The following is a 26,901-nucleotide window of genomic DNA, read 5'->3' as shown; positions in this document are numbered from 1 at the left end:
GCCTGCATCTTCAGAAGAAAATGCTGATGACCTCTTTTTTGAGGCTCAAGACCTGAACCAAGTGGCTTCAGAGTGTAATACTGAAACTGGAAGTTGTTACAACGTGCCTAGTTTGATTTTGCTGCAGTTCTCGTTGTTAATTGCTGTTTATGAATATCATGACAGAAAAACATGCAGTCAGACAAGATGTGCACAGTAGCTAAAAGCTTATTCGTCGAAGGAGGGTTCTAGTAAACGCTCTTTACCTTTTTTAGTTTTATGATGTGACCAAATTAAATGCAGTGTCTCCCCCAACAGTGGGGCAGTTATCAATTCTACTACAAAGAAAGGCATTGCTAGAGCGATTTACTACAGTGTTGCAATATGATTTATAAATTCCTTAATTTCCTGCTATAAGGCCCCATTCACATGTATTTTTCATAAGCTCCATTTTCTTTGAGGTCATGTCCACCTTCTTTATTCTTTGGCCTTTTATGTGCATTGCAGTGCATTGACATGCCTTTGTGTGCATTTCTCTCTGTGCAATTGCAGTGCAGGAAAATGCAGATTGCTGTACTTTTTTCATTGCACTGCAATAGTGTGAACTATACTCCTAAGATATAACCTGGATTTTGGACTGTCTATGCAGTTGGAGTGGAGTGAAACATGTATCCCACATCATCTGGTGTAAATGGGCTCTAAGGAAGCACTGCAACAAAATAAAAATGGACCATTTCCAAACTTTTTTGTTTAGAGTGAACCTTTGTCTTAAGTTAGAAATCTATCCCAAAACATTCTAAATCTTCTCACAGTTGGCTGCCCAGGAATACAGAGGTTGCAAATACAGTGTAAAACTGCTGCAAAGATTTAGCTTAAATTACAACTCTAGGTTTCAGTGAACTTTAAATGGTTCATTTGGACCAAGCTGGTCCCAATGAACCATTTGTTTCACTAACAGACGCAGCAGCTGTGAGCACTGTATAAACTATGTATAGCATCCGCTACATACATTATACAGCACTGTTTCCTATCCTGTTTCCGGAACAACATCAATTCAGGCTGTGCACTGCTCAGTTATTCACAGGGAGCTTTGTATTCTATGAATAACTACAAAGCTTCCTCTGATTGGCTGTAGTGTAGACCATGACCACGTCTGTCCACCTCTGTCTCAGCCAATGAGAAGAAGCTTTGTAGGCATTTATAGAAAACAAAGTTCCCTGTGAATGACTGAGCAGCACTCCACCCGAGGCTGTTTTGTTCCAGGAGTGGGATGGAACGCTCTGCCCCACTAACGGAATATGGTAGTATAAACTGTATGTAGCTGAAACTACATACAGTTCATATTTTAATAGTGCTCACAGCTGCTGCATGTATTAGTGAAGTATATTGGATCAGCTTGATGAATTAACGCCGAACTAAACTCTCTGACAACTTTTTAAATACTTATGCCATTCGCATTAGTAAATCGTTAATGTATATTATATTTACTTGTTTTAACTTTTATTTTTACATTTCTTCAGTTGCTTCCTGATTTCTGGCCTAGGCCAAAATTATGTTATACATCCCATGTGTCTTCAGGAGGGAGAAGGCGCTTTCTCAGCTAAGCACACCCTCCAGCCTACATGCTTGAGCTAATGGCAGATGGATTCCAGGAAGTAAATGCAACATGAAACATCTGTCCTTACTCAAAATGGCTGCAGCTAGACATGTTAGGGGGGTGTTTTTGAAAGTGATTTTCCAACAAAATAAAGCATGGAAATATGGGTGGATGGGTGAGTTTGCTTTGCATATTAAAAATAAATACCGTATATACTCGAGTATAAGCCGAGTTTTTCAGCACATTTTTTTGTGCTGAAATCGTCCCCCTCGGCTTATACTCGAGTCAAGGAAAAAAAAAAATTTTCTCTCCGCTCCGACGGGTTTAAGGTTTAAAAATGGCGCCGCCCGTCGCAAAAATGTCACCGCGCACGCGCCGCCGCCGCTCGTGTAATTTCGGCTATTCCCGGCGCCGCTCGGGAGAGGCCGGGAATAGCCGAAAGTATACGAGCGGCGGCGGCGCGTGCGCAATGACGTGGCGGCGCCATTTTTAAAATGAAGGCGCCTCTGGAACAGGTAAGTGAAACAGTTTTTCTACCTGCCATGGGCTGCGGGCACACTACAAGGGATGCAGTGCTGCGGGCATGGTCCACATGTACCATGCCCACAGCACTGCATCTCCTGTAGTATGCCCACAACCCCAGATCCTCTTGTACCATGCCAGTACCCTGCCATCTCCTGCACCATGCCAGTGCCCTGCATTCTCCTGCACCATGCCAGTACCCTGCAATATCCTGCACCATGCCAGTACCCTGCAATCTCCTGCACCATGCCAGTCACCCTGCATTCTCCTGCACCATGCCAGTCACCCTGCATTCTCCTGCACCATGCCAGTCACCCTGCATTCTCCTGCACCATGCCAGTCACCCTGCATTCTCCTGCACCATGCCAGTCACCCTGCATTCTCCTGCACCATGCCAGTCACCCTGCATTCTCCTGTACCATGCCAGTACCCTGCATTCTCCTGCACCATGCCCGCCGCCCTGCATTCTCCTGCACCATGCCAGTCACCCTGCATTCTCCTGTATCATGCCAGTACCCTGCATTCTCCTGCACCATGCCAGTCACCCTGAATTCTCCTGTACCATGCCCGCCGCCCTGCATTCTCACCCTAGGCTTATACTCGAGTCAATGATTTTTCCCATCTTTTTGTGGTAAAAGTAGGGGTCTCGGCTTATACTCGGGTCGGCTTATACTCGAGTATATACGGTAGCATTTTCATTTTGTGGTGCTCAGATAAACAGTGGTGAAAATAATGTGATCCCCTTCAGATTTTGTAAGTTTACCCACTTACAAAGAATTCATGGATCTGTAATTTTCATATGTGTATAAGACACCTGTCCGCAGAATCTTTCTTCCATTCAAACCTCACCATCATGGGCAAGACCAAAGAGCTGTCAAAGGAAGTCCGGGACAAGATTGTAGACCTGCACAAGGCTGGAATGGGCTACAAGACCATCAGCAAGAAGCTTGGCGAGAAGCGGACAACGGTTGGAGCGATTATTCGCAAATGGAAGAAATCCATAATAACTATCAATCGCTCTGTCTAGAGCTCTGTGTAAGATTTCGCCTCATGGGGTAAGGATGATTATGAGAAAAATGAGGTATCAGCCCAGAACTACACAGGAACAACATCAAGGCAGTTGGGACCACAGTCACCAAACAAACCATTGGTAACAAAATAAGCTGCCATAGATTGAAATCCCACAGCGTCCACAAGGTCCCCCTCCTCAAGAAAGCACATGTAAAGGCTCGTCTGATGTTTGCCAATGAACATCTGAATGATTCAGAGAAGGATTGGTAGAAAGTGCTGTAGTCAGAGACCAAAATTGAGCTCTTTGGCATGAACTCTACTCGCCGTGTTTGGAGAAAGGAAAATTCTGACTATGACCCTAAGAACACAACCCCTACTGTCAAACATGTAGGAGGAAATGTTTTGCTTTGGGGCTGCTTCTCTGCTAAAGATACAGGCTGACTTTGCCGCATTGAGGGGCCAATGGACTGGGCTATGTATTGTAAAATCTTGGGTGAGAGCTTTCTTTCCTTAGCCAGAACACTTAAGATGGGTCATGGATGGGCCTTCCAGCATGACCATGCTCAAAACATACCACCACGGCAACAAAGGAAAACTCACGATAAAGCACATTAAGGTCATGGAGTGGCCAAGCCAGTCTCCAGACCCTAATTCTGTAGAAAATGTATGGAGGGAGCTGAAACTTTGAGTTGCCAAGTGACAACCAAGCACCCTTAAGGATTTAGAGAAGATGTGTAAAGATGAGTGGACCAAAATCCCTCCTGAGATGTGTGCAAACCTGACAAGCATCTACAAGAAACGTCTTTCCTATGTGCTTGCCTACAAAGGTTTCTAAGCCATATTTTGCTTGGGGATCAAATACTTAATTTTGCAACTCTGTTTATAACATTTGTGTTGTGTTTGTTTTTTTTTTGGGGGATTTTTGGTTGATATTCTGTGTCTATCATTTAAAATACGCCTTTAAAAAAAAAAAAAAAATTGTAGACCTTTTTATTTCTTTGCAAGTGGGCAAACTTACAAAATCTACAAGGGATCAAATATTTGTTTCTCTATCGCTCATTGACAGACGTAGTCTTCTTGATTCTCAAGAGCTGGGTTATGTTGTCTCCGCAGGAGTAGGACTAGGCAGAAAGACAAAACGTTCTGGCTCCACCTTAGGGGCAGTCCCTGAGGGTATATCCTCCCTCTCTCTGCTACAGGGAATTGGGTTTTTTTCTGTCTAGTCAGGAGTAAGGACCTAAGTTCCTTGCTGGGATCTTTTGGGTCCTGGCAAGATTTTTTCTTTAAAAAAAAAAAAAAAATTTTTTTAGGCAGTTTTTCTCCAGTGTTTTTTTCCTGTGAGATCTTCAAGCAAATACGCCGGACTGGGCGACACTAGTGGTCACCCCAGCCGGCCTACGAGCGCGCGCAGACCATTGCATTGCGCTTGGTCGGCCGCGACACATTCAAGTAAGTATGCGGGGCCGGGCGACGGGCTGGGTGTTGAGATCCAGTGGTCACCCCGGTTTCTGACTACGAGCGCGTGCAGACCAGAGCTCCGCGCTGGGTCGGCCGCGACGGAGTCCCATTGGAGGGACTGACCTTGCGAGTTAAAAGTCTCGCTTGGACGCCAGGAACCAGAGAGTCGAGGCGTCCGGAGTGGTCCACAACCCCCCACCCCGGTGGAAAGGGTATTGTGAAGAGAGGGTGCCTGTCGGTTCGGTATGGTGAGTAAACGTTCCCTTTTTTCCTCGTTATGAGGCAGTATGAATTATGGGCCCCTCCATACATGGTCAGTATATATCTGACACTAAAAGTCCCCCTTGTAAATACAGTATGTGTTTGGTGGGAAGTGGACTTGGTTTGAGAGCTAACACTCTACCCAGCAGACTGTAGCATTACAGCAGACATAGGAGGTATAATCCTACCTTAATTGTAGTGTATCTCCTGCAGATCAATAAACCGCCACTTAGCAGAGATGCAGGTGGATGTGCTGGGAAAAACGATTTCGCCATTTTTGCCGTAGACCAGGTGCATGTATGTCCTCAGGTCACGCCGGCCGCCATGTTTTTGGAGTCTATTGTCTCTTGTATGGGGGCGGCCATGTTTCATGAGCCCAGCTACCTCGTGGAGAGCTGGGAACGCCGGAAGGCGTACACAGGGGGCGGAGCCACGTCCTTCTACCCGGGAAAAAGCAACACAGCTCCTTCCAGTCTGTAAAAGACAGACGCTGACTGCAGTTGATTGGAAATTTCACTGCATCGGTTGGTGAGCCTTGGGGGTCCCTCTCTCTCTCTGTGGGGATCGAGAAGCAGATACTCTGAGGGGCGCTATTGCGCTAGGGGGAGACACATAAAAAAAAAAGAGGTATTTTTTTGTTTTTTTGATTTAAAAAAAAAAGAAAAGTTTTTTTTTTTTTGTTTTTTCTGGCAAAGGTGTCCTGAATTAACATGGACCCTGCCACTCATGTATCTCCTCCGGATCCCCTCGAGGTGTCTGCAGGATCCTCCAGCACCCCACTGACGATTGAATCATTGTCAGCTATTATGGAAACTTTTGTGTCCCGGGTGGAAGTGGCTTGTCAGGGACAGGGCGCAAGAAAGCGACCCCCGCCTAACCCCTTATTATCTGAAACCTCGGATTCAGACTCTGTGCCTATTTCTGCAGTTGCAGGTACTTCATCTGGGATTGGTGTCTCGTGTACTGTCTCTTCAGACAGTGAGGAGGATGTTTCGGCATCAGCCATAGCCCGAGAGGAAGCGTTGGTAAACGCACTCAAGATTACAGGGTATTCCGTCGGAAATAGCTGAAACTGAAATCCCTTTTGGGACTAAAAAACGCATCAAAGTGGCGAAGGTTTTTCCATTGCCCAAATGTTTTGGCAATCCAATCGAAGAAGAATGGCGTCTGCCAAAACGCACTTCTGCTATTTCTAAATGCATTAACAGTTATCCGTTTGAGGAAACCCTCATTAAGAAATGAACAGAACCACCTGTGGTGGATTCACCAATTGCTAGATTGAATAAAGCCACGGTTATTCCTCTAGAAGACGCTCCGTCTTTTAAAGATCCAGTGGATCGCAAGATAGAAGCTATGTCTCGCACCATGTTTACCTTGATTGGATCAGCTTTCAGACCAATAATTGCTATTGGTCTGGTTTCGCAGACTGTAACTGAATGGACCAAGTGGTTACGCCGGGACTTAGAAGAGGTCCCTCAGGCGGTATCAGATTTGTTGGAACAAATGATACAGGGGTTACAGTTTGTGTGTGATGCGGCGTTAGACGCCACTCCATTATTGGCGCGAGCATCAGTCTCAGCAGTAGTTCTCAGGCGTACACTGTGGCTAAAAGGTTGGTTAGCCGACCAAGGTTCCAAAAAAGCATTGGCTAATATCCCCTTTCTCTTACGTCCTCCGACAGTCGCCGCCCACTTCATATTCATCACCAATGGGGTTATGTCCTTTATTCCGTAGGAGTAGCTAGGCAATAGAATATGTTAATACAAAGATTTTTAACATATCCCACCCCCAGGGGGTGGTCCCCTCAGTACATAACCCTCCACTTCCTGTATCCAACTCAGTTTCAATGTCTAGCTTGTCAGGAGTGGCTGCATGTCTCTATGCTAGGACTTTTGTCTCAGCCTTTTCTTTTCTTTTGATTTTATTTGAGTTTTTTTCTCTTTCTTTACTTAGCTGTTATTTTTACCAGCATTAGTTTAGTTCTTCTGATGAAGAGGATCATGCGGGTTGCGTCTCGGGCTGACCCCCCTGGTCGCAGGTTGTGGGTCAGTGGTTTCTCAGCCCGCCATCGAGCGTTCAGTCAGGTACCGCTCCTGAAGTTTCTGAACGACCCATCCCTGTTCGGTGCAGGGATGCTATGGTGAGGTGGCTACCTCACTGGACGCTGTGCGGTTTCTCAACCCACCGTTGCTGCGTCCTGGATGCGACTCTCCCTGTCTCATGTACAGCGGCTTGTTCGCCTGTGCGGGTTCCCCACGCCACCTATGAGGTAAGTGTAAATCTATGTGGGGACCTGTCTGTCTGAGGGCTGTCAGTCTGGGACTGTGTTACCCTGCCTCTGTCACACTGTAAATGTTCCCTATCTCTCTGGTGCATGCTGTGGGCTGCAAGGAGGGGGGCTGTGCTGCACTTCTGTGTCAGACTGGATCTGTGTGTCAGACTGTGTGCTGTATAACATGCATGTATCGTGTTGGGGCACATTTCTAAGACCGCTGCGGCGGTCCGCCATGTTTACTGTGCTTTTCACTGTGTGAGGGAGCGGAGTTTTCGGCGCCAAACGACGCCATTTTGTCAGCGCTCGCTCCGGCCGCATGGTAACACTGCTGGCGGCCATTTTCTTGTAGCCTTGCATAGGCTTACACAGAAGCGCCCTGTATTGCATCACATCCCTGGGCGCACCGATCGGAGCAGCAGCAGCAGCATTGGACCTTACAGGTTTTATTTATCTCTGTGTCATTACCTAAGTTTAGCCTTTTCTCCCTGTGGGGGTCTCATATTGGGCTAAGTGTGTGTGTGCGGTGGGCAGCGCTCGCCGCGCTTGTTGTGGGGGCTGTTAACCCTTTCTTTTCCGATCTGCTCTGGGGGCAATGGATTCTCAGGAAAGCAAAATTCCTGCCACCTTGGTGGGCTCACAAGGGACTGCTGTCTCTCTCCCCCCCCCCCCCTCCAGGGGGGGGGTTTTGGCTGCGTTTGTGGCTAATCTTGCTGCTCAAGTGCACCTGCTGGTGGCTGCTCAATCCACACATGGCCCAGAGTTTTAATTTCCTCTGGTTCGGAGGGGGATGGTGATGGGGCTGCTGTGACTGGGGTCTCCCTATCGGGGTCCCGTTCCTCCCTGGACCTTGTAGGGTCAGAGGTGGAGGCTGAGGTAGAGGGGGTTGATAATTCTTCCCCTGGCTCGTCTGAAGAGCTTGCACTCATGGATGTATTGGTTGCTTCTATCAAGCAAACACTGCGTTTAGAGGATGAACAATGTCCCCCTGCTGCCTTGGTGGCTTATGGGACGCAGAAAAGGCGCAAAATGTCGCAGGTGTTTCCCTGCACTGATGTTTTTAACGCGCTGTGAATGAACATTGGCGTAATATACGCAAACCTTTTGCTGTACCGAGTAGGTTTAAGCTACGCTATCCTTTTACGACCGCTACTGATGAGCGTTGGTGTGTCCCCCCTCCGGTGGACCACGCGATAGCAGTTTTGAACAAGTCCACTGCGATTCCTGCTGAAGACACCCCGGTGTTCCGGGATGCCACGGACAAGAGGATGGAGTCCCTTGCCTGTCATACCTATTCTATTATGGGTTCTATGTTTAAAGCCTTATTGCTTCACTTATGGCGGCCCAGGTGGTCGCGAGCTGGACGCAGGTGATTAGACGTGTCCTGGTGGCTGATTCTGCCCTCCAGGCGACTTGGGATATGGTGGATCAAATCCACCAGGGTGTCATGTATTTGTGTGATTCGGACCTGGATATGGTTCCGTTGGCTGCACGTGTACATGGTTTGGCGGTGTTGTCTCGCCGCCTGGTTTGGTTGAAGTGTTGGTCGGTGGCCAATCTTCGCGTAAGACCTTAGCTACTCTGCCTTTTGGTGGTTCTCGCCTTCTTGGTGAATCCCTTGAGGCCCTAATTTAGGGGGTCACGGGTGGTAAGAGCACGCTCTTGCCTCGATCCCACAAGACTAAGACGGCTCCTGGTAAGAAGCATGTCTCCTTTCGGCCCCCTCAGGGGTCTTTTTTCGTGTCTTTCGGTCACACTATAGGGGCAAGCCGTCCAAAGGTCGAGGCTAACACACCGGTTCCGCGGCCCACAACAGTACGGCCTGAAGGGGCGCCCTCACCCGACTCAGGGGTGGGGGGACGCTTGTTCGGTTTTCGCTCAGCCATGGCTGTCCCGGGTTCGGGACAGGTGGGTTCAGAAAATCGTTCGATCTGGGTACAAGATCGAGTTTCTCTCTCGGCCGGAGAGCAGATTTTTTCCCTCAAATCTTCTGCTATCCCCGGAGCGTTTGCGGGACCTGCATCTAGCGGTGCAGAACCTGAGGGCTCGGGGAGTGGTGGTCCCGGTGCCTCATCGGGACAGATTTCGGGGGTTCTATTCCAATCTGTTCACCGTGCCCAGGAAGGAGAGCAAGGTACGTCCGATTCTGGACTTGAAAGCTCTGAACCGCTTTGTGCGGGTGCGCAAGTTTCGCATGGAATCTCTGCGGTCGGTGGTGGCTGCCCTGATTCCAGGGGAGTTCATGGCCTCCATCAACTTGAAGGATGCGTATCTTCACATCCCGATTTTCGAGGGGCACCAGAGGTACCTTCGATTCGCCATAGCGGAAGATCATGCCCAGTTTGTGGCATTGCCTTTTGGCCTCGCCTCGGCTCCGCGGGTGTTCACCAAGGTGCTGGCGCCTGTTCTGGCTTTGTTGAGAGCCCAGGGCATCTCGGTCCTGGGATATCTGGTGTCTGCGACCAGCCAGGGTCTGGAGGAGGATCTGTCCTTCACGTTACAGACTCTGCAGGAGTTTGGTTGGACGATCAATTTTCCAAAGTCGACATTGTGCCCATCGGTTCGGTTTTCTTACCTGGGTATGATTCTGGACTCTGTCCAGGCGTAGGTCTTCCTGCCGGAAGAAAAACTCGCAGCTCTTTAGGAGGCAGTCAGGTCCCTCAGGGACGTTCCATCTTCGTCCTTTCGGACGTGCATGCGGTGTCTGGGATTGATGGTCTCGGCTTTCGAGGCGATTTCCCTTCGCCCAGTTTCACACGCGGGATCTCCAAGCGGAGATATTGTCCAGGTGGGACGGGCGTCCGCAGTCTCTGGATCTCCAGATGTCATTGAGTTCTCAGACCAGAAGGGATCTTCTGTGGTGGCTTCTATCCCACTCAGTATCGGGGGGCAAGTCTTTTCGTCCCCTTTCGTGGACGATGATCGCCACGGACGCCAGCCTGTCGGGCTGGGGTGGTGTTCTGGGCGTTCTGCCCGCCCAGGGTGTTTGGTCGACGGAGGAATCCTCCCTTCCGATCAACGTTCTGGAACTGCGAGCGATACTCCTCTGTCTTCGTCGTTGGAACCCGGTTCGGGTGCAGACGGTCAATGCCACGGCGGTGACTTACATCAATCACCAAGGGGGCACCAGGAGTGCCCGGGCGGCTCGAGAAGTGGCCGCGATTCGGTCTTGGGCCGAGACGCATGTCCCGGCAATATCGGCAGGTCACATTCCGGGGGTGAAAATTTGGCAGGCGGTTTTTTCTGAGCCGTCGAACCCTGGACCAGGGAGAATGGTCCTTTCACCCGGCTGTCTTCCAGATGTTGTGCGCGAGGTGGGGTCTTCCGGAGGTAGACCTGTTCGCGTCTCGTCTGAACTACAAAGTACCACGGTTCGTGGCAAGGAGTGCGATCCTCGGGCAGACGCGTCGGACGCGTTGGTTGCCCCGTGGCATCAGTACCATCTGATGTATGCGTTCCCACCGATTCAATTGCTGTCCAGGTTCCTTCGCGGAACCGACCACGGTGATTCTTGTGACACCGGACTGTCCTCGCCGGTCCTGGGACGCAGACTTCGTAAATCTGGCAATCGACGGCCCGTGGCGTCTGCCTTTTCGAGAAGATCTTCTGTCGCAAGGACCGATCTTTCATCTTGCTTTACAGTCGCTGGCCTTGACGGCATGGCGGTTAAAACCGAGGTCCTGAAGAACAGGGGTCTTTCCCCTGAGTTCATTTACACCTTAATAAATGCGAGGGAGTCTTCCTCGGAAGGTTTATTACCGTACTTGGAAGGCGTATTTTGCCTGGTGCGTATCCAGGGGTTTCTCTCCTGACACTTTATTCGGTGTCTAGGGTGTTGCCCTTCCTTCAGACGGGTGTTGACCAGCGTCTGGCGCTGGCCACGATCAAGGGTCAGGTGTCTGCTTGGCCGTTCTTTTTCGGCGGCCTGTGGCATCTGATTCTTTGGTTAGCACTTTTGTGCGGGGGGTACGTCATCTGATCCCTCCTAGGAGGGAACCTCTTACCCCTTGGGACTTGAATCTAGTTCTGTCAGTATTGCAGCGTGCTCCTTTTTGAAAGGTTCAGGGAGATCTCGCTGTCTTTGTTGTCCAGGTAGGTCGCCTTTTTGGTGGCTATCACCTCGACTCGACGAGTGTCGGGGCTGGCAGCCTTGTCCTACAAGTCTCCGTGTCTGGTTGTGCATTTGGACAAGGTGGTCTTGCGACCTAACCCTTCTTTTCTTCCAAAAAGGGTTTCGGGCTTTCATCTCAATGTGGACATTGTCAAACCTTCGCTTTGCGCGAAGCCGAAGCATCCGACGGAGGTGTTGCTTCACTCCTTGGATGTTGTCCGGGCGATTAGAGTCTATTTCACATCGACTGAGTCTTCTCGCAAGTCGGATGCCTTGTTTGTCCTTCCGGGAGGTCCTCGGAAGGGCATGGCGGCGTCGGCTTCTACAATCGCCAAATGGATCAGACAGACCATTGATCAGGCCTATGCTTTGAGGGGAAAAGTTTCCCCTGTACCTGTGAAGGCGCACTCTACCAGATCTCTGAGTACGTCTTGGGCCTGTCGTCATGGGGCCTCTGTGGCCCAGGTGTGTGAGGCGGCGACTTGGTCGACCGTACACACTTTCACGATATTCTACAGAGTAGATGTTCAGGCATCGGCTGATGCTTCCTTTGGCCGCAAGGTTCTTAGTGCGGCAGTTCCCTAGAGCCCTTGTTACGGGTTCTTTGGCTTTTTGGGATTTTTGTTTTTTCCCTGGGTTCTCTTGCTCCTGTTGAGCGAGTGTTTTGTTCTTATGCCCAACTGGTTTCCTTCCTTTGGTAAGGTTCCTTTCTCTGATGGGGAGACGGCGTTGCCTTGGGCGCGGCTGTGTTCTTCCCACCCCTCATGTTTACACTGCTTTGGGACTTCCCCATTGGTGATGAATATGAAGTGGGCGGCGACTGTCGGAGGACGTAAGAGAAAACGGAATTTTTGTAAAATCTTACCTGTAAAATTCCTTTCTCTGAGTCCTCCGACAGTCGCCGCCCCCGCCCCTCTTTTGGGGTTTTGATGTACTCTCTACTGCTATTCCACTGAAACTGAGTTGGATACAGGAAGTGGAGGGTTATGTACTGAGGGGACCACCCCCTGGGGGTGGGATATGTTAAAAATCTTTGTATTAACATATTCTATTGCCTAGCTACTCCTACGGAATAAAGGACATAACCCCATTGGTGATGAATATGAAGTGGGCGGCGACTGTCGGAGGACTCAGAGAAAGGAATTTTACAGGTAAGATTTTACAAAAATTCCGTTTTTTAGGAGAGCGTCTTTTTGGAGCCAACTTAGATGAGATCATTAAGGATCTCACGGGTGGAAAGAGCACCTTTTTACCGCAAAATGTTAAGGGTAAAGGAACTCGTCAAAAACGAGGGCCTTCTTTCTCTGCTCACAAAAAGTTTTTTCGCCCCGCGGGTGGAAAAAATTAAGTACTCCAAAGCTCCTTCAGGAGGCTTCAGGGGACGTTGGTCGGGCAAGCAAAAGCCCGCCCCCTCCAGACCTGAAGATAAGTCGACCAAAGCCTGTATGTGCGCCCCCACCCATAATTGGGGTGGGGGGACGTCTTCGCCGGTTCCCGGATCCATGGCTTTCCAGAATCCCGGACAAGTGGGTTTGCGAAATCATAAGATCAGGGTACAAGATCGAGTTTCGATCTCTCCCACCGGCACGATTCTTCCCTTCCAATATCCGACTATCCCCGGATCGTTTAGAAGATCTGCGGAGAGCAGTCACGGATTTACTACATCAAGGAGTGGTAGTCCACGTTCCTTGGACAGAACGTTTTTTTCAAGGGTTTTATTTAAACCTATTTTCAATACTCAGGAAAGAGGGCAAAGTGCGTCCAATTCTGGACTTAAGGGCACTCAATTCCTTTCTCAACATAAGATAATTCAAAATGGAATCCATTCGCACAGTAGCAGCCTTCCTGCATTCAGGGGATGTCCTAGCGTCCATAGACATCAAGGACGCCTATCTGCACATTCCCATTTTCGCAGGACATCAGCGGTTTCTACGCTTTTCCGTAGAAGAGAACCACTATCAGTTTGTGGCGTTACCTTTCGGTCTTGCCACGGCTCCTCGGGTCTTCACGAAAGTGTTGGCCCCAATGTTGGCACTACTGCGCCAAAGAGGCATATCGATTCTAGGTTACCTAGACGATCTCCTGCTTCATGCAGAGTCTCCTCAGACCCTGCTACAAAATCTAGAAATTACTATAATTTCTTTACAGGAATTCGGGTAGCTGGTGAACCAGCAAAAGTCATTTCTGGTTCCCACCCAGAGGCTCGAATATCTGGGTCTAATTCTAGACACGTTCAGGACAAGAGTTTTCCTTCCGGTAGGGAAACTCCGGAAGATTCAATCAGCAGTCCAGTTGTTACTATCCAACAGCTGGTCTTCCCTTCGGACTTGCATGAGGGTTCTGGGGTTGATGGTGGCTTCCTTCGAAGCAGTCCCATTTGCCCAGTCCCATACCCGAATTCTTCAGCAAGAGATTCTTCTCAGATGGAATCGGAATCCGGAATCTCTGGACTATCGGATCCGATTGAGCAAACAGACCAGAGAGTCTCTGGTCTGGTGGCTTCAGTCTCCGATACTCAGCCAGGGCAAGTCATTTCTGCCAATATATTGGACGATAGTGACCACGGATGCCAGCCTATCCGGATAGGGAGGAATTCTCGGTCTGTTATCCGTTCAGGGACTTTGGTCCCCGGAAGAATCCAGGTTACCGATAAATGTGTTGGAACTGAGAGCGATCAGACTTTGTCTGATTCACTGGACCGAGCAGCTCCAGGGCAGCCCGGTTCGGATCCAGTTGGACAACGCCACGGCCGTGGCTTATGTCAATCACCAGGGGGGCACCAAGAGTGTCCGAGCGGCCAAGGAAGTGGCTTGCATTCTTCGCTGGGCGGAATGATTTGTTCCAGCTATCTCTGCGGTGTTCATTCCGGGGGTGGAAAATTGGCAGGCAGATTATCTCAGCCGTCAGACTCCGGATCAGGGGGAATGGTCCCTCCATCCAGAAGTTTTCCACCAGTTGTGCCTACGTTGGGGCACCCCGGATGTGGATCTGTTGGCATCACGATTCAACAGAAAAGTACAGAGATTCGTGGCTCGCTCCCGCGATCCTCTAGCAGAGACCGCAGACGCACTGGTCACCCCGTGGGGGCAATACCAGCTAATGTATGCCTTCCCTCCTCTTGGGTTACTGCCAAGACTTCTTCGCAGGATAGAGGAGGAAGGAATTCCAGTAATCCTGGTAGCTCCGGACTGGCCTCGTCGAGCTTGATGCGCCGACTTGGTCAGATTGGTGGCGGACGTCCCGTGGAGACTTCCTCTCAGGGAGGATCTACTGTCTCGGGGACCGATCTTCCATTCTGCTTTACTATCGCTGGTTTTAAACGGCCTGGTTATTGAGACCCAGGTGCTGAAGGACAAGGGATTGTCCGCTTCAGTTATTCCTACTCTAGTTAAAACAAGGAAAGCGACTTCCAGAAAGATGATCATCGTACATGGAAGTCTTATATTGTGTGGTGTGAATCCCTTGGGTTCCATCTACATCTTTATTCGGTAGCCCGAATATTGGCTTTTCTGCAACAGGGAGTTGAGCAGAAGCTGGCCTTGAGTGTTATCAAGGGTCTGGTTTCAGCATTTGCTATCTTCTTTCAGAAGCCTTTGGCTACTCATTCCTTGGTGCGGAATTTCATCCAGGGGGTGCGACACCTGGCTCCGCCAGTGCACGCGCCGTTACCATCCTGGGATCTTAATTTGGTGCTGTCGGTTCTTCAGACACCTCCCTTTGAAAATATCAGGGAGATTCCCTTGCTTACTTTATCCCAGAAGGTGGCCTTCTTGGTGGCTATCACTTCTGCACGCAGGGTGTCAGAACTGGCTGCATTATCCTGTTGTTCCCCAGATCTGGTGGTTCATAGGGATAAGGTTGTTCTTCATCCGAATCCATCCTTCCTTCCTAAGGTGGTTTCAAAGTTTCATTGAATGAGGACAGTGTATTGTTCTTCCTATGTCCTTAGCCCAATCATCCTCGAGAATTTGCATGGCATTCCTTGGATGTAGTTCGGGCGATCAGGATATATTTGAATACTACGGATTCAATTTGTAAGACGGATTCACTGTTTGTGATCACGGATGGCCCTAAGAAGGGGTTGCCTGTTCTGCTGCGACCATCTTTAGATGGATCAGACAGACGGTGGTATAGGCTTATTTTATCTAAGGGTCGGGATCCCCCGTTCCCTGTTAAGGCGCATTCTACTCGGGCGCTTAGAGTTTCCTGGACCTTCCGCCATCAGGCGTCAGTGGTTCAGGTTTTCAAGGCGACTGTTTAGTCGTCGGTTCATACCTTTACAAGTTACATAGTTACATAGTTACATAGTTAGTGAGGCTGAAAAAAGACACAAGTCCATCCAGTTCAACCTATGTGTGTGTGTTTGCTTTTAACCGTACATTGTATACCCCTGTATGTTGTGGTCTTTAAGATTGTATAAGGTTTATGTGATGGCATCTTCGGATGCCTCTTCTGGCCGCAAGGTTCCTGCAGGCCACTGTTTGAGGAGACTGTTGGTCTACCTCGAGGATTTGTGGGGTAGGTCTCATCTGTTTACTCGATGAGTCCTTTGATACTTCTGGTTGGCTCCGGTTGGGCCTTCTAGATTGGATTTTGATTTTTGTCAATCCCACCCCTCATTTGTGGCACTGCTTCTGGATGTCCCAGCTCTTGAGAATCAAGAAGACTACGTCTGTCAATGAGCGATAGAGAAAATCGGATTTTTGTAAGATCTTACCGTAAAATCCTTTTCTCTTAAGCTCATTGACAGACGTAGTACCCGCCCCTCTATCATTGAGTTGGGTTGGGTTAAATTCTCTGTTACTGCTTTAGAACAGAACTGATTCCCTGTAGCAGAGAGAGGGAGGATATACCCTCAGGGACTGCCCCTAAGGTGGAGCCAGAACGTTTTGTCTTTCTGCCTAGTCCTACTCCTGCGGAGACAACATAACCCAGCTCTTTAGAATCAAGAAGACTACGTCTGTCAATGAGCTTAAGAGAAAAGGATTTTACGGTAAGATCTTACAAAAATCCGATTGTTCCCCACTGTAGTTTAGTTCTGCTTTAAAGTGTTCCCAAACCCAGGACCCTGCATTCACTATATCTGGTCTCGCACAGTACACAGGACAAGGAAATGTGATTATTTTAGTAAATATGAACTGCTAAACTTTATCAGCAGTATATAGCCGTTTTATCATTTCTATCAGTGTCTGGTTAAAGCTTGTAGGAGGAGTTTTTTCATTCTACTCTGACTGTCCTGTTGAGGCTGCAGGATCCCTGACCCTCTGGACAGTGCTGATTTCCCTATGCTGATCACATGCACCCTCCCAAGAAAAATAAAAAAACTCTCTAGCGATACACACCAAACTGAGCATGTGCAGAGTGCCCCCAATGCTCTGTTATATCAGGCGATGGATTGGGGACTGTGGAAGGAGAGGATCAGAGAAGAAAGGATCAAAGATACTTTTTTTTTTTTTTTTTTTTTTACAATGCGGAGGAATAACCCCTTGGGTTCCACAATGAGTATAACAAGCATGCTTTACTGCATATACAGATTGATTTTTTCAGTTGTGGGTTTAGTAACACTTTAACCAGTTGCCAACCGCACCTATAGTAGCTTTACTGCTACAGAGCGGCCGTTCTGTGCAGAGTCACACATACATATATGTAACTCTGCACTGAAGACTGTGACTATTCACAGCAGAAGCCAATCAGCGGTTGTCAGTCAATTGATTGCCGTCACCTGCTGATCAGTGAGGAGATAAACTGGATGGAGTTTTGCATATGTAAACAATGTATAGCTCCTCCTTGTCAGCGGGGATGTGAAGGGAGGTAAATCTTCTGGAGGTCTAGTGGTTAAGGTTCATTAAAACCTGGAGATCAACTTTAACAAAAAGCAGCCTGGTTTAAAGAGGAACGTCATTGCTGTGATACTGTAGTTCAGCCTCTTTTCTGTGCTGCCATTTTTTTTTTTTTTTTTTTCATGTGCGATTATAGTTTTGGCATGTGTACCTTGTAATGGGAACATGCCCCTCTTGAGAACACTACCTCCTGAGGTGTATAATGTAGACATCCCAGGAGGCAGCGAGGGATGCTTTGTCATTCTTGCCTAGGCGAGAAAGGAGGAACTGCTGGGTCGCAGCACTAAAATAAAAATAAAAAACCTTTGCAAAAGTAAGGGAACAGTCCCCAGTCGTGGAAAAGCGGGTGGAACCAAGGGAAACGTTTTATTTTTAAGGTGACGATTGACTTTGCTTGTGTCGCAGCGTTCCACGACAGCTGACAGCCCCCCCCCCCCCCCATTTCGATGGCGAGGAGGTTGTGTCTGGAGCTGTGCCCTCCTGGTATGGTGATTCGCTATCCCCCTCCTGAAGGGTTTTGGGGTGGACATGGGCCCCTCCCTGAAACAGCCGGACCCCCGGATTCCCCTCCTTTCCGTTAGACCCCTCTTGAGTCTGATGGTTCTGTGGGTCATCTATCCCCCTCTCTCTGCCCCCCCCCCCACCATCCACCTATACTGGGGTTGTATGGTTGTCTGGCTACCTCCTTGTGCTGGGGCAGGGTGGGGGGGGGGCGCCACCGGCAACAGGTGATAGGCTGTGGGGAGGGGGCTGTACCTGGTGGGGGGCTCCTGCCACGACCTTCCCTTCTTGCTCTGTGTCTTGCCTGGGCCCAGGGATCCTTCCTGGGTCGCCATTTTTTTGTATCTTATTTTCTGTATAGGCTGGTTTCCATGTTTGTGTAGCCGCGGTGGCCATTTTGCATTAGTCCGGCATTGAATTGATAAGCGGCTGATACTGTGGAGTCTTCTGGGCCTCCATTTTAGCTGTGGAAGCCCCCTCCTTATCCCCTGGTGTTGACTTCTGGGCCTCTTTCTTCCTGGACTCCACACGTAGAGTGCTTTGATCCTGGTGCTGCCGGTGATGGCCTGTTGGGGTCCTCTCCCTTTCTCTGCTGCAGGATCAGGGGGTGCCCCGTGGCTGGCGACCCGGTGGTGTTATCAGCGCGGTGGGGGTGTCCCTTAGTGTTTCAGTTTTTTTTTTTTTTTTTGCTCTTTTGCGGGGTACCCTTATTCCTCATGTAGTCCTTGGAGCACATTTCCCCATCTGACCCCCTTCCAGAGCCTGCGGGGCGCTCCGGGTCCCAACCATCCATTGATGCCTTAACGACAGTCCTGGAGTCCTTTGTGTCCCGGGTGGAGGTGTCTTTTTGGGTAGTAAAAAGCGCCCCACGTCTTCCCCTGCTTCATCTGTCTTCTCAAATTCTGAATCTGATCTGGCTGCCGTGGATGGGGTCCACCCTGGGGGGTCTGCAGTCTTGCGCCCTGAGTTTTCAGATCAGGAGGATGATTCCTCCACTCCTGTGGCCGCGCACGAAAAGGCGCTGGTGGACACACTGATTGTGTTTGTGCGTGAGACTTTAAAAATGGAGGACGCAGCTCAGGCGGAGGCATTATTTCCTTTTTTCAAGCCGTCTAGAGCAGCAAAGGTGTTTTTTGTTTCCTTCCTGTTTTGACAGATTTGTCACAAGAGTGGGAAAGTCCAAAATGTCCGTTTTTGTGGTCCTAAGCGATTCGCAATGAGGTACCAATTTGGATCCCCCAGTTTCCAGGTTGAATAAGGCAACTATGATTCTGGTAGAATAATTGCCAGCTTTTAAGGATCCGGCTGCCAGAAGGGCGGAGGCTGTGGCCCGCAGTATGTTCACTGTGGCCAGCTCGACACTCAGACTGGTTTTCAGCATTGCTCTGTTGTCACAAACTCTGACCGAGTGACTTAAGTATTTATGCCCTGATCAGAGGGTGAGTAGCTCCCCCCTGCCTTTGCAGGGGCTGCTGTTTTTTATCTGTGATGCCTCTTTGGATGCGGCTCCCCTAAATTCTAGACTGTTTTGGCAGTGGGTGTTTTGTGGCTCAAATGTTGGTCTGTGGACCAGACCTCTAAAAAAAGCCTTAACTGATCTTTCTTTTCAAGGAGATCGCCTGTTTGGAGCTACCCTGGATGACATTAAGTGTCTCACAGGGGGGAATAGCGCCTTTCTTCTGCAGGCTAGTAAGGGTAAGGTACCTCGTGGCAGATGTGGCCCGTCTTTCTCTGCTCACCCGCAGACAATGCTCCTTCTGCTTGAAGGTGCACCCTTACCCATGCCTGGGATGGGGAGATGTCTTCGCTGGTTTCCGGACCCGTGGACCTCCTTGGTGCAAGTCAAATGTGTCCACAAAGCAATACGGTCCGGCTACAAGATCGAGTTTCTTGCTTACCCTCCAAGGATTTTCCTTCCTTCCAATGTCCGTCTGTCCCTGGACAGATTGCAAGCCCTCTTCGGGGCGGTGCCTGACCTTTTACTTCAAGGGGTAATTGTTTCGGTTTTATAACTCCAGAACGTTTTTTGGGGGTTTTATTCAAACCTGTTCATGGTCCTAAAGAAAGAAGGCAATATGCGCCCAATTCTGGATCTCAAGGCCCTGAACTGCTTTGTGCAGGTACAGAAGTTCAGAATGGAGTCCATTCGCACGGTGGTGGCATCCTTGCATTAGGGAAATTTCCTTGCCTCTGTCGACATCAAGGACACTTACTTTCACATTCCAATATGTGTCGGTCACATTATCAGTATGTGCCGTTAACCTTTTGGTCTCGCTTCGGCTTCTCGGGTCTTCACAAAGGTATTGGCTCCGGTGCTGTGCTACCTGGACGACCTTCTCTTGCGAGCAGAGTCTCCTACTGCTCTGATGGGCAGCGTGGACATCACTATATGGACTATGAGGGAGTTTGACTGGCTTCTGAATTGTCCGAAGTCTGCTCTGGTTCCTTCCACAAAACTGGACTATCTGGGTCTGAATCTGGACTCTGCTCTTTCCTTCCTCTTGACAAACTTCAGAAGTTGCATGCTGTGATTCATCTCTTGCTGTCCAGCAGGTGGTCGTCCCTCTGGACTTGCATGAGGGTGCTGGGCCTGATGCTTTCTACCTTCAAGTCGGTCCCAGTTGCACAGTTCCGTACGAGGTCCCTGCAAAGGGAGATCTTGTCCAAATGGGGCAAGTGTCCGAAGTCTCTGGACAATCATATCTGGCTTAGCTGAAAAACAAAAGGGTCTCTGATCTGGTGGCTTCGCTCTCAAGTTCTTCGCCAGGGCAAATCTTTTCTCCCCCTGTATTGGACAGTGGTCACCATGAATGCCAGTCTGTCCGGGTGGGTCTACACTCCGCTCTGGGCGTTTGGACACTGAAAGAGTTCAGACTCGCGATCAATGTCCTGGAACTCAGAGCAATCAGGCTGTGCCTGAATTACTGGACGGATCGCCTTCAGGGGAGTTCGTTGTGAATCCCATCGGACAACACCACAGCCATGGTTTATGTCAATCTCCGGGGTGGAACAGAGGGTGTATTGGGAGTTCTGGAGGTAGCCAGCATTTTTCGATGGGCAGAAAATTGTGTTCCGGCCCTCTCCGCTGTACACATTCCTGGGGTGGAAAACAGGCAGGCGGATTATCTCAGTCGGCAGATGTTGGACCAAGGGGAGTGTTTCAACAGCTGTGTCTCTGTGGGGCACCTCCGAGGTGGATCTGTTGGCGTCTCGGCTCAACAGGAAGGTGCACAGGTTTGTGGCATGGTCGCGGGATCCGTTTGATGCCACAGATGCGCCGATGGCCCCCTGGGGCCAGTATCGTCTAATTTAGGCTTTCCCTCCTCTCCTCGCCGGTCTTGGTACATCGACCTGGTGCGGCTAGTCGCCGACGCCCCTTGCAGACTTCCTTTCAGGGAGGATCTGCTGTCCCAAGGGCCAATCTTCCATCCTGCTTTAATCGCTGGCTTTGAAGGCTTGGCTGTTGAAAGCCAGGTGCTGAAGGATAGAAGTTTGTCTGGGTTGGTGATTCTCACACTACTGAAGGCTGGGAAGTCTACTTCTAGGAAGATCTACCATCGTACGTGGAAAGCATACATTTTGCGGTTGAGTCGCTTGCTGTTCACCCTCACTCTTTTTCGGTGGCTCGGGTCTTGACCTTCCTTCAATAGGGAGTTGAGCAGAAATTGGCCTTGAGTACCATCAGGGGGCAAGTGGCGACCTTGGCAGTCTTCTTTCAATGACTCTCTTGGCCACGCACTCCCTGGTGCGTACTTTTTAGTTAGGGGGTTCAACATTAGACTCCACCAATGCGATCCCCACTACCGCCTTGGTATCTTAACTTGGTGCTTTCAGGTCTACAGATGCCACCCTTTGAAAATATTCGGAAAATTTCCCTGCTTACGCTATCCCAGAAGTTAGCCTTTTTGGTCAGATTTGGCAGCGGCGTCTTGTCGTTCCCCTTATTTGGTGGTCCACAAGGATAAGGTGGTTCTTAGCCTCTGTCCGTCGTTCCTTCCAAAGGTGGTCTCTGATTTCCATCTGAATGAGGACATTTTGTTGCCTTCCCTGTGTCCCAGGCCAAAACCTCTTAATTTGAAATTGCGTTGCATTCCTTTGATGTGGTTCGGGCTGTTCAGGGTTATCAGGCAGCTACTGAGTTTCTTTTTAAGAGGTTAGACTCCCTATTTGGGCCATGAAAATGACTCCCCGCTTCTTCTGCGACCATTTCTAGATGGATCGGTCGGTGACTCAGGCCTTTTCTATTAAGGGTCCGGTTCCTCCTTTCCCTGTGGAGGCGCACTCTACGCAGGCGCTCAGTTCTTCTTGGGCCTTTTGTCTTTAGGCGATAGTAACTCAAGTACTGATGTCCAGTGTATGACGATACTCGTAAGGCGGACCGGGCACTCTGATGTGCAGCACGCTCTATTTATACCGCTGTTTTTATTCACATGTTGTTTGAATCTACATCCATGTATTACCTTTCTGGTTGGAGCTTTCAAAGTGGTTCAGGTTGGTGTTGTCCTTCTGCATTGTCCTGTGAGTGGAGAGTTTGGGTGTCATCACAGACCGGAGGAACTCTGAGGGATTCTTTTATGTCAAGTGCTTCTGGAATGCTTTGGCGCTTTTTGACCGCTCTGTAACAGGAGGGTCAAACTCTCTGGTAAGCAGATTTGACTATCACTTTTGGATGATCATACGTTTTCCCCACTACACACTGGTGATTAGATGATCTGGACTGGTTTCCTCCCTCTCCTCCGTCAACTCCATCTAAGACTTTGGGACTTTTGTCTATACTGTTTTTTGTATATTTGCATATTTTTTATATACAGTGGGTACGGAAAGTATTCAGACCCCCTTAAATTTTTCACTCTTTGTTATATTGCAGCCATTTGCTAAAATCATTTAGGTTCATTCTTCTTCCTCATGAATGTACACATAGCACCCCATACTGACAGAAAAACACAGAATTGTTGACATTGTTGCAGATTTATTAAAAAAGAAAAACTGAAATATCACATGGTCCTAAGTATTCAGACCCTTTGCTGTGACACTCACATATTTAACTCAGGTGCTTTCCATTTCTTTTGATCATCCTTGAGATGGTTCTACACCTTCATTTGAGTCCAGCTGTGTTTGATTATACTGATTGGACTTGATTAGGAAAGCCACACACCTGTCTATATAAGACCTTCCAGATCACAATGCATGTCAGAGAAAATGAGAATCATGAGGTCAAAGGAACTGCCTGAAGAGCTCAGAGACAGAATTGTGGCAAGGCACAGATCTGGCCAAGGTTACAAAAAGATTTCTGCTGCACTTAAGGTTCCTAAGAGCACAGTGGCCTCCATAATCCTCAAATGGAAGACGTTTGGGACGACCAGAACCCTTCCTAGAGCTGGCCGTCCGGCCAAACTGAGCTATCGGGGGAAAAGAGCCTTGGTGAGAGAGGTAAAGAAGAACCCAAAGATCACTGTGGCTGAGCTCCAGAGATGCAGTCAGGAGATGGGAGAAAGTTGTAGAAAGTCAACCATCACTGCAGCCCTCCACCAGTTGGGGCTTTATGGCAGAGTGGCCCGACGGAATCCTCTCCTTAGTGTAAGACACATGAAAGCCCGCATGGAGTTTGCTAAAAAAAACACCTGAAGGACTCCAGGATGGTGAGCAATAAGATTCTCTGGTCTGATGAGACCAAAATAGAACTTTTTGGCCTTAATTCTAAGCGGTATGTGGAGAAAACCAGGCACTGCTCATCACCTGTCCAATACAGTCCCAACAGTGAAGCATGGTGGTGGCAGCATCATGCTGTGGGGGTGTTTTTCAGCTGCAGGGACAGGACAACTGGTTGCAATCGAGCGAAAGATGAATGCGGCCAAGTACAGGGATATCCTGGACAAAAACCTTCTCCAGAGTGCTCTGGACCTCAGACTGGGCCGAAGGTTTACCTTCCAACAAGACAATGACCCTAAGCACACAGCTAAAATAACGAAGGAGTGGCTTCACAACAACTCCGTGACTGTTCTTGAATGGCCCAGCCAGAGCCCTGACTTAAACCCAATTGAGCATCTCTGGAGAGACCTAAAAATGGCTGTCCACCAACGTTTACCATCCAACCTGACAGAACTGGAGAGGATCTGCAAGGAGGAATGGCAGAGGATCCCCAAATCCAGGTGTGAAAGACTTGTTGCATCTTTCCCAAAGAGACTCCTGGCTGTATTAGATCAAAAGGGGGCTTCTACTAAATACTGAGCAAAGGGTCTGAATACTTAGGACCATGTGATATTTCAGTTTTTCTTTTTTAATAAATCTGCAACAATGTCAACAATTCTGTGTTTTTCTGTCAGTATGGGGTGCTATGTGTACATTCATGAGGAAAAAGAATGAACTTAAATAATTTTAGCAAATGGCTGCAATATAACAAAGAGTGAAAAATTTAAGGGGGTCTGAATACTTTCCGTACCCACTGTATGTATTTAATTTTGTCGCTGCTCCCATTTTATTACTATCATAGTAATGCAGGTGTGCAAGGCGGCTACTTGGTCGTCGGTGCACACTTTCACAATGTTATACAGTGGATGTGTTGGCATCTGCTGAAGCCTCTTTTGGCTACAAGGTTTTGCAGGCTGCTGTTTAGGGGGCTTGTTCCCTCTTTGGGAGTGTAATGTTTTTCAGGTGGGCTCCAGTTTAGGTTGAGCTCCTGTTACTTGGTTGGCTAAGGTTTAGCCTCAGGAATTTATTTTGCTGTTCCCACCCCTCTTGTTTGACACAGCTTTGGGAGACACCAATGGTCAAGAAAATCAGGAGCTGTGTCTCGAAAGAGAAAATGGGATTTCTCTTTCGTTCATCGACAGACACAGCTCCATATCTTCTTGACCCTTGGGTTTATGCTGCCCCCTACAGGAGCAGGACACGAGGCGGATAAAAGCTTGACTACGCCTATAGGGTAGTCCCAGGGGGTATACTCCCACTTCCAAGATGGTGCGGTGGTCTGCCTGACATGGTGCCCACCCTGTTCCCTGGTGTGGTAAGTCATGTCCGTTTCTCCCTTGGTGGTCTTGCGGGGTGGATGTGGGCCCCTCCCCTGGGATAGTCGGACCCTCAGGTTTCCCTTTCATCCCCCCCAGCCCCTCTAAACAGTCATGGTGGGCCTGTGACCTGTTGGGACATATGGTCAGCTTGGCGCCTCCCTTGAACCGGGTGGCGCCGTGGGGGGGGGGGGGGCACTTACTTTTTAGTGAAATGCAGCAGCCATTGTGTAGGCGAGGGTACTCTGCCCGCGCGTCTGCGTCATGGCGGGCGCCGACCCATCCCTGAAGGGGGCTATGTCCTCTATGGAAGATGACCCTTTTTGATATTTTGCAGGGTCTAATAGATGGTCCTTTTTTGGACCTTTGGCTGGCGTCTCCTTGTGGGACTGAGGTCAGCGGCCTCCTCTGCTTATGTTTTCAGGGTGAGCTTAGCATATAGCGACCCTACTGGGGTTGTGTCCATGCACTTTGAGTGAGGATGATTCCTCTTTTACTGCCTATGCACATGAAAAGGCGTTGGTGGATGCACTGATTGTATCCGTGCAGGAAATTTTAAACATGGGGGATACAGCTGCTGCTGCGTCAGAGGCACGCCGATCCCTTTGGGGCCCGCAGATCCTCTAAAGCGGCAAAGGTATTCCCTTTTTCCCGCCTACTGTGACAAAATTGTCACGAGTTAGTGGAGTTCTAAACGCAATATGGCGGTGCCTAAGTGTTTCTATAGACGGTATCTCTTGAGGAGTCTCTTGAATAGTTAAGTATGTGGGCAGTCCCACCTGTGGTGGACTCTTGGGTCTCCAGGCTGAATAAATCTAATCACGGTGGAGGAGTCTCCGGTTTTAAAAGATCCTTTTGACAGGAGAGTCGAGACTGTTTACTGTGGCCGGTTAGGTCCTTAGACCAGTGTTCACCATAGCATTGGTGTCCCTGACTTTCCCGTGTGGGCAAAGCTTTTGCACCAGGATCCGGATGGGGAACAGCTTTTTGCTGCCTTTGCGGAGCTGGCAGACTAGTTGGTCCAGGGGTTGCAGTTCATCTGTGATGCCTCTCTGGATACAGCTCCCTTGTGACAGCAATGATCCTTCGGTGCATGATATTGCTAAAATGCTGGTCTGCGCACCAGACTTTCCAGAAGGTCTTATGTGATCTTCCCTTTGTGGGGAATCACCTGTTCGGAGCCTCCCTGGAAAGGCCTTCTCTGGAGGTTCCATGAAGACCTGGTCTGGTATGCCGAGAGCGGGTCCTTCCAGACCTGCAGACAAACACTTCTACCGCCAGAAGGGGACGCCCTCACCCACGTGTTTGCTTCTTTTCAGACACGTGGATCTCCCTGATTCAAGATAAGTGGGTCCACGAGCTGATTTGGTCCAGCTACAAGATCGAGTTTTCGGTCTTCTCCAGAGGTTTTTTCCCAGACCGCCTGCAAGGACTCTTCGGGGCAGTGTAAGAGTTGCTACTACTAGGGGTGATTGTTCCGGTCTCTAACGTTTGTTTCATGGGTTTTATTGAAACATGTTTGCAGGTCCCAGGAAGGAAAGTGAGGTACGTCCAGTCTTGGAGCTCAAGCTCTGAACCGTTTTCTGGGGGCACAGATGTTTCAAATTGACTCCATTCGTACGATAGTGGCATCCCTTCATCAGGGGGATCTTCTGGCCTCTATCGATATCAAGGACACTTACCTTCATCTTCCAACATATGTCGGTCATCTGCGCTTCCTGTGCTTGTTGTGGGCGAGGAGCATTCTCAAGGGGTCTCCCCTCAACCCTTTGGGATTTCACAAGTGTTGGCCCCTGTGTTGGCATTGTTGCGCCAGTGGGGGATTGCGGTACTGGAGTACCTGGTTTATTTTCTACGAGCAGTGTCACCAACTGCTCTGAAGGACAACCGGGAGATTACTGTGTCGACTCTGCAGGAGTTAGGTTGGAAATTAAATTTCCAGGTATTGGCTCTGGTTCCATCCACCTAGTTGGACTATCTGGATCTGGTCTGGACTTGGCCTCGGCCAGAATGTTCCTCCCATTTGATGAGTTCCAAAATCTGCTCACATGAGACCTCTGCAAAGAGAGATTCTTGCCATGTGGGGAAGGAATCCACAGTCTCTAGACAATCTGATCCTGTTGAGCCAGAGTATGAGAAGGTCCCTGATTTCAGTGGTTTCGCTTTCTGGCGCTTATACAGGATAAATCTTCCTTCCCCCTGTACTGGACGGTGGTCACCACGGATGCCAACCTGTCTGAGTGGGGTGGCGTTTTTTTGGCATGAATTTTGCTCAGAGGGTCTGGACATTTTCCTCCATAGGGGTTTCATCAGTTGTGTCTCCCGTGGGGAACACCAGAGGTGGT

The 26,901-nt window shown here is 49.3% G+C and overlaps 1 protein-coding gene across 4 annotated transcripts in view; it reads left to right on the top strand.

The window, feature by feature from the left end:
* REPS1 (RALBP1 associated Eps domain containing 1) overlaps nt 1-26,901 on the top strand; it is a 215,214-nt gene that overhangs the window by 75,500 nt on the left and 112,813 nt on the right. The gene's annotated exons all lie outside the window — the stretch shown is intronic.

Source organism: Pelophylax lessonae, assembly GCF_965119305.1.
Source record: "Pelophylax lessonae genome assembly, chromosome: 3".
Classification (NCBI taxonomy): domain Eukaryota; kingdom Metazoa; phylum Chordata; class Amphibia; order Anura; family Ranidae; genus Pelophylax; species Pelophylax lessonae.
Note: the sequence above shows the minus strand (reverse complement) of the source record. Positions and strands in the feature narration are given on the sequence as shown.